Source organism: Lissotriton vulgaris, chromosome 8 (genome assembly GCF_964263255.1).
Source record: "Lissotriton vulgaris chromosome 8, aLisVul1.2, whole genome shotgun sequence".
NCBI classification, from domain to species: Eukaryota; Metazoa; Chordata; class Amphibia; order Caudata; family Salamandridae; genus Lissotriton; species Lissotriton vulgaris.
The window spans coordinates 904173801-904185837 of record NC_141696.1 but is presented as its reverse complement, the minus strand read 5'-3'; positions in this window follow the sequence as shown (position 1 = coordinate 904185837).

Below are 12037 nucleotides of genomic sequence, written 5' to 3'. Positions count from 1 at the left end.
ATTGAAGATGTAAGATGCAAGGGAGAATCAGGCATCTTCCTGTGCATGTGGTGGTCCTGCACAATTATCCAAATATTCTGTAAGGAATTTTGGGCCACATGAAGGTGACACTGGACTACCCAATCCCTGCTAACCCGGGTATTCTGATTCTGAGATTAAGACCACTGGGTATGATGGGTATGGCTGGCACTGATTGGATCTAATACAACACATGACGGGAACGGGTAAACAACCCGTTTACCTTTTCTGGCAAAAATACTCCCAGCTAGCTTAATTTGGTTCTATAGGTTAAGAGAAGCAAAGCATATGGTATAGATAACACATAATTTAAATCATTCTAAAAGGAAATATATTAGCAAATGTCAAGCCCTGATAGACTTTATGTCCCACCTAGAATACTTTGTTTCTACCCCAGAGACGTCAAGCACTGCAGCTATTCAACTGAACTGTGAATACCGGGATACAGGTATTGCCCCTTTTAATTAGACCCTACCTTTGTCCATCCTTAGTCTACATTGCAATCCTTATGAGAGACCTCTCCTACTCTGGCCTCTCAAGTAGGGCAAATTCCGATAATACTGGCCCAGTCTTCTCGATCAAATAACATCTCTAATATTAAATCTTCAGTTGGGAAACTCATTGCCCTTACAATAGAGAAACTCGCACAGTAGTATCCAAGCAACACAACTGCACCCCACCCTTCTCTCTTTTTCACCTAATTTTCTTTTAATCGTGGGGGCATATTATCAAGAACGGCGTTAAAATTTTCACCTGTTTAGCGGCAGAAAAACTGCAGCTAAAGCGGCGATTATGGGCTTGATAATATGCCCTGGAGAATTCCAATAGAAGCCCAGGTTCACACCAGAACATGGACTTCTATTGGAATTCTCAAGGGCATATTATCAAGCCCATTAGCGATGCTTTAGCGGCAGTTTTCTGCCGCTAAACTGGCGATAATTTTTAACGCCATTCTTGATAATATGCCCCTTAGTTCTTTCTTTATTTTTACGGATGTTGGGAAGAAGCGAGGAATTTCCAAAATAACTCATTCTCCAGATATTTTAATATCTTATCTCAAATATGTTTGATGCAATTGTGATATACTCATATTGTTTGCAAAATCTTAATAAAAAGATTTGAAAACATGTATTTTCAAGATTTTCCAATAGATGTAGAGAGACAGAGGAACAACAAACATTGTTAGATACAAATAGATGAGAGTATCGAAGAGGTCGGCTACTTCAGACCATATAACATCTTAGCAAATGCTCTAGAATTTGGATATGAACAAAGATGCTAATCTTCACAAAGTTCTTGTGAAGCAATTTCTTTATTTTTTCCACAGGGGGCTAAGAACAAAGGCATGTAATCTTAAATAGTTGATTAGAGGATTATCTGTGCCAAAATATATATTCTTTGGCATAATAATGGGTCCTTCTTACATGAGTGAAATTGACTTTTATGAAGAAGTTCTTCTTCATTGGCATACAAATGAGGCCATCTCCGCCCAAGCTAGCAAGTCAATAGATGTTTCTTACTTAAAGAGGAAGGTTTAAAAAACAAGAATGACCGCAGCATGAAAAACAACAAGAAAACATTGACAGTGGGTGAATGACAAAAAAACAGAAAACGACACCGTTCTGTCGGAGTAGGGTTATAATGATATGGACTTCTGGGAACACCTTTCCTTAATGGGTTCACTGTGTGAATCAGGATTCGGAAAACATACCTTTCTCCTTCAAAATATGTCGATAACAGTAGCAATTTAGCATTTCCAAAAACATACTTGTATTTACACAATATAATATTCAGACCTGAATGTCGCCAGAGGACATGTAAGCCTATCGACTTTGTTATGAGAAATCACTGACGTGAATAGCTTGAAACATATCTGAACAGCTGACTATCCTCATGTATACCTTTAAGAGAGTAATCAGCCTAACTGGTACGCCTTAGCATCTGAGTGCACTTTTCATCAAAAAATGATGTATCTTTTTGGGCATAAGTGGTAGCTACAGATTAACTCCAGTGGGTGATTAGAGGCAAAGTCAAAGAAAGCAGCAGGGGTCATGGAGGCAAGTATGTTGAAGGCGCCTTTCCATCACGAGGTGTACAAAAACAGCATTCTGACATTAAGATACACTCAAGGCCAGAGCTGTTATTTTCACAGCTTCTGGAGACTTTACCTTAATAGTTACCGAAGTTTTAACATGCACTTTGCAAGCTTATTTTTTCTTCACAGACCCCAATGCACTTTTTCCCCTTACCGATGACAGGAATTTGTAAGAATTATCTGGCTCTGTCAGTCTGTCCTGGGGTTGAACTAAATTAGTTCCTGTAAAACCTAAGAATTCGTTCAATTACCCCTAACTGTAGCTTTTTACAAAGTTAATGTGCACCTTTGCTTAAAATATAACCAAATATGTAGGAACCAGAGTAATTTCCCCTGCTCACTGACTCACTAATGGATATTTCCATAAAATTAGAAACATTGGGAATGATTGATTATTAACATATGGTGCACGTAATGATCTGTTTTAAGTAGCCACTAATACGCACCGTTCCATAATTTATGAGCTAAGTAACCACTGCTCTGATATTATTTGTATTCATTATGAGAACTCCTTATGAACTATTAGCTCGTGGTACATTTATGCATGGTTGACAACTGTTAATCATCAACATTAGGAGGGTGGCACGTACTCAGAAAGCCATTTCACACATCAAAGTTGTATGTGATCGGCTGGTATTAACCGAGAAAAAATGTTGTTTTTAAAGTTGATAGAAAAAGTGCAGTGCAGTGCTAGCTATTACAAAGAGAATGTCCTGATTTTATGGGTGGGATTGTGACGAATGCATTTATTTTTCTTATATAGTTTAAGAAAAATATGGACAGTCTTGTTTGCAGTACGATTTTCATTGAAAACTGGTTATATCACAGATATTGCAGGTTGTGTAAAATAGAATCTAAATAAAGGTATATGCACCAGAGCATAACATGGACACACTGATTTCACCCCGTTTTGCTATTTATACAATTGTAAAATGATTGTTGTGAGAAAGGGCCCGTTTGTGCATGGTCATCCTCCTTTTTTGTGGACTGATGCTTCTGTTTTTAACTCTGCATATTAGGGCCCTGATGTGCAGGCCCTAGTATTTGTTTTCCAGCCCCTAAAACTCATTAAAATTGGGTAATCTCAGTTGGAATGTTTACATTTTCAGTAAGACTGTAGTATATTGTATAAGGACATAGCCTAATGGCAAAGAACGTTCAGTGTCACCTGTGGACTGCTGCACCCCCTGGGCCATACTAAAAACACTGCATTTTCCCTATATGTAAAGCCTGACTCCTATGGCTTTTAAACCAGCATGCATACCTTTTTAAAACTAACTTTTTGACAGGAGAGAAACCCTAATATTAAGTAATGCAACCTAAGTAGCCCGAGAGGAAGGGTGCCTGTGTATTTAAAAGTAGAACAAGTAAGCATTTACAGGGACTAGGCTTCAAAAGCTATTCTCACTTTTAAGGCTGTTGCTAGTTCCATGAAGAAAAGTACCAATAATGTGTTAATTCTGTATCTTTAGTTTACAATAAGATACAGAAATGGCCCAACCACTGTTTCTAATATTTATTAAAATTCCAATGCAATGCTGTAGTGGGATCTTCGATAAATATATCACCGACAAAATGTAACAATGTATATATTTCTTAACTAAAGTTCCTGCAATCTACTTGTAATTGGCTTGCCTGCAGCTGGCCGGCCAGTGCTCCTTTGGGAAAATGTGAAAAAAGGAAAGATATTAAGACAATTGATTGGGTTTGGCAGGATAACTTGCGGGAGCACTGTGATCCAGCTTAATCCAAGCAGGGCAGTTCAGGGGTGCCTAGGAACTTCAAAAACGTAAAAGGAACTGGATGAAACCCATATTTTTAGAGTATAGTTTTAAGGAATTCTGGAAAAGAAGGGTCTTTTGATCCTTGAGATGGAGACAGAACCAGTTTGGAGTGGTTGATTTGAATGGGACTACTCATCGCCTTAAACATTCCCCTAGGATAGCCTCAAACTCCCTTAAGGGGCAGAAAGATGTCATGTTGGATACTGTTAAAAATAGTGACCTGGGAGATAGTTTGCTGAATGTGGTGGAAAATTGTGAAAATTATTCCTAGGTAACCTTTTGCCAATAGATCAGGGAGTAACTAGAAGTCACCCCATTCCCTGGCTAGTGAATGGATGAATGATTGCACGAATCTTAACAGCAACTCACAGAAGGTTACCTGAAAAGAGAAATGTCTTTAGTTCCTTCCAGAAGTGAGTTTCACACTGAATAGCTTGTAAAGAGAGCGGAAGCTTGTTCTATGACTTGCCTGCCTACACTGAATAGAAGCTGTACACCAGATCTAGGCAAATAAACCTTAGCAATTTTCACAAACAATGGAAGAAATTTAAGGCTTTAAACAAGCCATCTTGGAGATAGGGAAAGGTCTGCGGACTAGTTGTCGCAGTCTCCCGCCCTCCTCCCATCCCATAAAATGGCTATAGGACCTCGTCCGCGCAGCGGGCGGGCGCGCCGGCGGCGCGTCAAAGGCAAGCCCGTCTGTGCCCGTCCGCGCCAGGCCCGCGCTCAGCGCCACAATCCCTGGACGGTTTCCTCCAATGCTCCCTAGGAGGCGCACTTACAACAGAGCTCAGCTGTGGAACCTGGGGGGGGGGGGGGATGTGAGAGGACTAGGTGCCCAAGGATGGCTCCCGAGAAAGAACTACAGGTAGGACTGCAATGCTGTCCCTCATGTAAAATGAACTTCCCCCCTATTATTGGGGGTAAAACTAAGCCCTTCACTCGTACTCCTACTATTAAGGAAAGACGAGGAAACCAAATTATCAACTGTATTTTGATTAATGCCAGATCTCTGGTAGAGCCTAGCGTGGAGTGTGCTGAGCTGATTCTTGACATGAACGCCCAAATAGCCTTTATCACCGAGACCTGGACGGATGCTGCATCTGGTCCCGACCTGGTAAAAGCCACTCCATCGAATTATCTTAACTATGTCCTGGACAGACCAAGGAAGAAGGACGGAGGTCTGGCTATTATCTATCAGGCGTCCATTCAAGGACTTTTCTTTCCAGTTACCTCCGTGGCATGTGAGGCCTTGGGGTTCAAACTGGTACTTTCCAATCATCAATCCTTTAAGGGTTGCCTCATTTACAGACCTTCTCGACGAAGTCCGTTTTTCTTGATACAGTTGGTAATATTTTGGAGGAAGCCCTTTGTGCCAACTCTTTCACCATCCTGGGGGGATTTCAATTTTTATTTAGAAGACACATCTGATGCTGACACCATAGCCTTAGCTGATATGATGTCTGCAGCGGGCTTATGCACTAGGCTGGCCACACCTTAGATGGGATATTTTCCAGCAATCCTGATCTGGTATTCTCTAAAGCCGAACCCTTGCCCTGGACAGACCACCGGGTGGTGATGTTTTCCATCTTCAGCCCTCGGGTTAAGACAACGCTGTGTGAGGGGCAAACAACTAGGATGTGTAGGGCTTGGAAAAACATTGATGGTACAGCCTTGGAGGAGTTGCTAACGGCCTCAGGGTCGGCCCTGTCTGCAGACGTAAACACAGCTACCCCCAATTACACGGAGTGGATTGATAGGGCCTGCTATAAGCTGGCTCCTCTTAAGAGGTGTCGGCCCACCAGGTCGGCTCCATCAGCTCCATGGTACTCTGATGCGCTCAGAGAAGGTAAAGTAGCATGCAAAAAATTAGAACGGAGCTGGCGAGCTAATTACATCGAGCTTAATAAAGTGAGATTGAAAGTCAGTCAGAGGGCTTGTAAAGACAGTATTAGGAAAGCGAAGAGTGTCTACTATACGAATCGCATTGAGAAGGCCAATAACTCAGCAAAGGAACTTTTCGAGACAGTGGCCAGCCTGGCTTCCCCTAAATCTGTGATTGTGCCACCTAATATTGAACTTTGTGAATCACTAGCAAATTTTTTCTTGAACTAAGTTCAATTAATTTTTACCTCACTGGAACCCCTGGTTGTCCAGAGTCTCTCAGAGAAGTCCCATGGGAATCCTCCGGTTGGACCCCCGGGGGCTAAATTCCTGACCTTTGAGCCTTTCAATACAGGGGATGTGTTAAAACTTCTGATGGCAACCAAATCAGGCTCACCCCAAGATCCCTGCCCTGCATCAATTGCAAAGCTGGCAGCCACTCCCATTGCAGATTCCTTGGCCCGCATATTTAATCTGATGTTTGAGAAGGGTGACTTTTCCAAACTCTGGAAGCGGGCTTCGATCTGCCCACTTCTTAAAAAACCCTCGCTGGATATCACGGACCCCAACAGCTATAGGCCAATATCCAGGCTGCCGTTGCTGGCTAAGCTAATGGAGAAAATCATGAACTCCCAGCTCTGTTCTTTTCTGAGTAACTCAAAGGGCCTAGACCCAGCCCAACATGGGTTTAGGGAAGGTCACAGCACCGAGACCGCTCTTATTAAATCTACAGAGGAGGTCCGGAAGGTGCTTGATGAAGGGGGCCAGGCAGTGCTGATCCTTTTGGACCTTTCGGCGGCCTTCAATACGGTCCACCATGCTATGCTGGTTGATCGGTTGGAGGGCTGCGGGGTCCAGGGTCAAGCACTTAACATCTTGAAAGCCTTCTTAACAGACCGGGTACAAGTGGGGGCTATGGGGGAGTTCAAATCAAGATCTTTCGAACTCCCAGGGGGAGTCCCGCAGGATCCTCCTTAAGCCCCACTTTATTTAATATCTATGTATCCTCTCTTGCCCCGGTGATCAGATCCTTTGGGTTCGAATTAACATCTTACGCAGATGACACCCAGATTTTGGTCTCGGTGCTTCCAGGGACAGAGGTGGGTGTGGCAGCTAGGTTCCAGGACTGCATGTTAGCAGTTAGTTCCTGGATGGCAAATAGCTGTTTAAAATTGAATTCCTCCAAGACTGAGGTGCTTATTTTTGGGTCAAACACCAACCTTTGGAGCCCAAACTGGTGGCCCACTGACATGGGACCCCTGCCCTCTCCGGTTTTGAAGGTGAAGAATCTCGGTGTCATTATTGACAACCAACTCTCCTTTAAACCCCAAGTTAAGGTGCTGTCCTCCTCCATACACTGGACCCTGAAAATTATTAGGAAGGTTCTCCCCTTCCTACCGGAGGGAAGTAGAAAGACGGTGGTGACAGCCCTGGTACTTTCACGCCTCGACTATTGTAATTGTCTTTTTCTGGAGGCACAACAGGGGGTGCTCAACAAACTTCAGGTCCTCCAAAATGCGGCTGCCCACCTTATAGGGGGATTGCCCAAGTTCTCTTCAGTTACCAAAGAACTGGAGAAGTTGCATTGGCTCCCGGTACGGAAGTGGATTCTGTTCAAGGCCCTCTGTATTGTCTTTAAGGCGCTACATGGTCTTGGCCCTGTGGTCCTTCAGGATCAGTTTCAATGGTACAGACAAGGGAGACAACTTAGGTCGGCCAGTCTGGGGCTGGTTAAAACAGCCCGCATCAGGAATGCGCGGTGGGGCGGTAGGAGTTTTGTTAGGGGAGCAGCAATGGCGTGGAACTCCCTTCTCCTTACCCTGAAACAAAACGAGAATCTGCTGGCATTCAGGAAACACCTGAAAACATGGCTCTTCTCCCTCTAGTTTCCGAAAGCTCATTCTCAGGGAATTACCACTTCAGCGCCAGGACAACGATTGGTATTAGCGCGCTTTATAAGTGTTAAAAAAAAGCCCCTTTTCTTAACGGGTAACCAGTGCCGTTCTTGCAAATAAGAAGAGACTGAAACACTCCCCGTTAGGCCCACAATAAGCCAAGCTGCTGCATTTTAGACTGCCTGAAGTTTCCTGATCTTATGGTCGGGTACCCTGTAGGAAGCTGGCTCTGTGTATACTAAACCAAAATAAGGTATAGTGTGCACAGAGTCCATGGGAACCCCCAAAGTCAGGCAGAGGTAAAAGTAGATAGCACCTTACTCTATATTTGTGGTAGTGTGGGCCAGCAGTAAGGCTTTATTAGAGGGTAGTTTAAGCATTTGTTGTACACACTCAGGCAGCAAATGATGTCAGATACTCAAAGACCAATTTGTTTTTATAATAAATATTATTTAGTTTTTTTATTTCTAGAACCAAGCCAAGCCTGGTGCAGGTAAGTGAAATAAATGCTTTGCAAAATCTTAAGCAATGTTTTACAGTTGAATGCAGGTTCTAATGCAGTCAGTTGAATTACAGGTAAGTCAACGGTTCAAAATTACTTTTCAGATTTTTTTTTTAGATTACTTTTTAAGTTACTTTTTCTACTCGGTGTGATATTCCTAGATATCACATTGAGACATTTCCTAGAGAAAAGGTAAGTACATCAGTTTTTTGTACATTTGCAGATTTTCAGTGTTCAAACAAACCAACTCCACACTTTGAACAATTTTCAAGGAAAAACAGTTGATGTATTCCTAGGGAGAAGAATTAAGTTAATGGTTTCAGGTAAGTGCTTGTTTGTTCTAGTTGGTATTCTGGGGTTAGAACTAAGTTTCTCCCAGGGTCAAAGATGCAGTCCTGAAACACCCTCAGCGCACTAGGGAGGCCAGGTGCAGAGTGCTGAGGCCCAATGTTATCCAATATGGGATAGGGGGCCTATGTTTGGTGTCTGCTCATGAGCAGACCACAGGATTGTGGGATCAAAGCTCTTGGTGTTAGGCTCAGGGCAAAGGGGGATCTGAGTTAGCAACTAAAGTACAGCCACAGCGGTGCAGAGGTGGCTCAGTTAGAGATGTAAGTTAGAATGCCTGGGGATGCTAGGACACCATCAGTTGGACCACCAAGGCGGTGGGATGTTGGGTGCAGGGGTGTCTTTAGGCATCGGGTTATTCTTTCCAGAACCGTTTGCTGTGGGGGGAAACTCCAGAAAGAGACTGCAGGCATCGTTTGGAGATTCGAGGCAAGTCGACACCAGATCTCAGGTCAGGATCACTGGGGAGACCTCTTCATGGTGTTGGCCGCTTGTAATCGGGACATGGGCGTCGGGTGCAGAGTGGTGCAGACTAGCAGTTTTGGCCAGAACCAAAGTCTGTGGGTGAGCAAAACCAGTGCTCACAGAAGACAAAGTATTTGACTTGCAAGGCAGTTCAGGTCCTCTGGGTTCTTGAGGTTGCTGGCTGCAGGATACACTGGAGGTTCGAGGTGGGTACAGGTCGGTAGGGATGGGGCCAAGTCATTGGGCGTCCTCCTCTTCTTAGTTTCAGCATTGCTTCTTCAGTCCTTCTTCTCTTGTTCTTGTTGATTCTTGTCTGAAGAGGCAATGTTCAGGGTTGCCTCTAAATACTAGATTCAGGCACATTACAGGTAGTTAAAGTTTGAGACCAATGGGTCAGTTCTTTGAGGTGGGTACACTCCCTATTATGCCACCCTCCAGGGATATTGGGGCATATGACTCACTCTGGTTGGCTGGGTCCCCCATCTGTGAGATGTTACGGACTTAGAGTTGTGCTTTACCTCACCTCCCACACCTGAGGGGTGGGTTTGGCAAAGGTGGGGACACCTCCCTTCCTCACTTGGTTTTCCAGCTGATTCTCCTGCCCAAAGTGGGGGTCAGAACCAGTGGGGGTCAGATGCTGGAAGCCGCAAAGGCATGGGGTAGCTCACAAAGGCAGCAAGCCTTTGAAGCTTCCCCTTCATAGACCCTGCCCATCCTGGGGAAAGAGGCATGGCACCTCGTCCCAGGATGTGCATTGTTTCAGACCCCGAAAGCAGCAGTCTCTCAGCCCAGGGGTCCAGAAACATGTCTGGTGGTGGCAGCTGGCGAGCAGCCACTCAGCCTGGACACTAGTGTAAGGTCATTTTTCAGGGGGCATCTCTAAGATGCACTCTGAGCACATTTTTCATTAAACCCTACACTGGCATCAGTGTGGGTTTAATGTGCTGAGAAGTTTGATACCAAACTTCCTAGTTTTCAGTAAATTCATTATGGGGTTGTGGAGTTTGAAATGACAAACTTCCAGCTACATATACTCTTAATGGCCCAACTGCACTTATAATGTCTAAGAATTGGTTTAGACTCTGTGGGGGTTCAGGGCTCATGCACCTGTATCCTCACCACTGGTATAGTGCACCTAGCTAGAGGGGTGGCTGACCTATGACAGGGCAGTGGGTTGTAGGCATGGCACACAGGGATGTGCCATGCCGACTCTGCACCATAACATTCAGCCTGCAAGGGCAATGTCTGGGTGTAAAGGCCCAGGGCTTCCAAGGGTGGCACAATAAGACTGCAGTGCGTAGAGGCCTTCCCTGGCAACAGTGCCCTTGGTACCTGTGGTACCATTTAAAAGGGACTGACCTGTGGTGAAATAGTGCCAATTGGGTTTTGTCTCAATTCAGTTTTAGGTAAAGAACATAGGCCCTGGGTGCCTGTTTGGCAAAAAATGGGGGCAACCAAGCAAAAAGTGGACACTTTCTTATACACCCCAATGTACAGGCAATTAGAGTAGTCAAGCTTCGATGTAATCATAACTTGGACTACTGTCCTGTGGGACTCAACTAGTAAAGATTCTAGGAATTTCCAAATAGAATGTAGCAGACCAAGACAGCTACCAGCTACTGAGCTAATCTGGGTGTCCACAGATACCTTTTCATCAATTCTTACTACTAAATTCATAGCTGTTGGTGCTGTGGGAGGGTAGAGAATGGATTTCCTGAGGCCAGTCATAATTGGACCAGAGGTCTCTTGCTTTACCAAACAAGATAATCCCAGTTTTCTCTGCATTGCATTGGAGAACACTATTTTCTATCTTTTGCAAATCATCCATCAGACAGGAGAGATTTTATCAAAGGCAAAATAATTAAAGGTGAGAAGCAATTGTGTGTCGTCTGCACATGATATGTTTCCACCCCAGGAGATTTAATTAGAGAGGCACATAGGGCCATGTTAACGTGAAACCAGGTGGGGTAAAAGGAAGAACCGTGTGCCACTCCTAAAGCAAGCCTGTTCTGCGATGAAGAGTGGGGTGTGAGCCAGAAATCTTGTGTTCTCCAATCAAGGAAGACTTAAGCCAAAGCTAAGCCAAACTCTCCAATGTCTATTTCGGCAGGTCTCTGAAAGAGCAGTAAATGGTGTTCTCTGTCATCCAAGTTCCTTGAAAAGACCGGTTGGAAAGATGCACAAATTGAGCGCATATCGGCTTTCTTCACTTTGCTGCAGAGCTTCACTTCAGTTAGGCCCTGGGTGGTAGATTTGGATTTCCTCCTCACTATCTCCCAATGAAAGGGGATCAAGAAATGATCTGACCATAACAAGTGGAGAGGTGATTCAAGCCATAAAGAAAGATAACAATATATATTGTCAAGCATGTGGCAGCTTTGAAGGGGACAAAGCTTAGAAAACTGGGATAGATTAAGAGCCTGACAAGCTTCTAACAAGGCCCTTCCTGCATTATCCATGAACACATCCACATGCTGATTAAAATCACTAAGTACAAGTTGGAGTATTTAAGGGCTGTAGTACTCAGTACTTAGACCCATGATTCCAAAAAACAGAAGACGGTCTAGGAGGGCAGTACACCAAAATCGATCAAAAGGAGTTAATCCCTGAATAAGACTGAATGTAAGAAATGCAGCACCTATTTTCCATCTCCTCAGAACACTTTCTCGAATTGTGCCAGAGCAGAAGGTGACTGAACCTGCTGTCTGTAACCTGTGTAGACATCTGCTTCCCTTGTAACAGGTCTAAAAAAAGGAATCCAACTGTTAGTTTGCTGCCATCTTGTGTGGCTTCAGGGACATCAAAAACTGAAAATGTTTTTTTCATAGAAACCAGTTACAATTGGACTGCACTTTTCTGGTAGCCTCTACTGATTTGTATCCTGCCATAAGTGCTAACCTTGAGGTTCTCTAAACCCTATAATTGCCTACCAGAGGTTGTGCCCAGGTTTAAAGTAGTAAAGCTGTGGGTCTGATTCACAAAAATAAATTGAGACGAAAGTCTAACTTTACGACTTTCGGTATTCACAAAAGCCATTTACGAGTTG